The following is a 911-nucleotide window of genomic DNA, read 5'->3' as shown; positions in this document are numbered from 1 at the left end:
ATGAGCGAGGGTTCAGTTGTTGGATGGATAATTCTTAAGTATGGAAAAGCAGCCGACACCCAAGACCTTGAGAAGAGGAGCTGATCATGGCTTTTTCCAAAATAAGTTGTTGAAAGGCGTGTGCTTAGAGTTTAGAACTCGGAGTGGCAGCCCTGGATTAATTCGTGGCTGTGAAAAAGGGCGGTTGTCAACCCAGAACCTTTCGGACATGTTAGCATAGGTGGTTAATCATTGTAAGCACGTTTGCAAGGTATCGGCGATGCTTTCTCTTCGCAACGCCATTTTGTTCCTCAGAGTCCTGGCAGAGTCTTTCGTTGGCGAGTACGAGAGGCTGGGGCGGCTATGTTTCAAGACATTAGCTTTAGAAAACTCTCCTTCGCTCCATCACACTGTGAAAGAGATTCTTGATCAGTTTTCTGCTTCCAATGACTTCTGTAGATCCAATCGTTGAATATTGCATAAAGCAATTGAAAAATTTGGCGCATTCATTATTGGTGGATACACCAAAGAATCTACTAAAATCGATGCCATCAAAGCGAACTAGGACATAATATTTGGACGGAGATTGGGCTTGGACAGAGCAGCGGATAGGGCGGGAGGACCGTATAAGTCGCTATATGAATGTGTGTCGTTCGAAGTAACTTGCTTTTTCATTTGTAAGAAAAAGGAAGTTACAACTGTTCCCATTTGCGCGCTAGTGCGCGGGCGTGGGTGATCGTCTCACTCATAATAGTATAGTAGCCCTACTCTATATATATATATATATATATATATATATATATATATAGAGTCCGGCTACTATATTCTTATGAGTACGATCGCTCTCGTATTCATAAGTTGTTTTCGATGATAGAGCTTCCGAAACGACGATCCACACCGTTAAACATTATCTAGAGCATTTAAAACTTCTA

The sequence above is a fragment of the Ananas comosus genome, linkage group 4 (assembly GCF_001540865.1).
Source record: "Ananas comosus cultivar F153 linkage group 4, ASM154086v1, whole genome shotgun sequence".
Lineage (NCBI taxonomy): Eukaryota > Viridiplantae > Streptophyta > Magnoliopsida > Poales > Bromeliaceae > Ananas > Ananas comosus.
Note: the sequence above shows the minus strand (reverse complement) of the source record.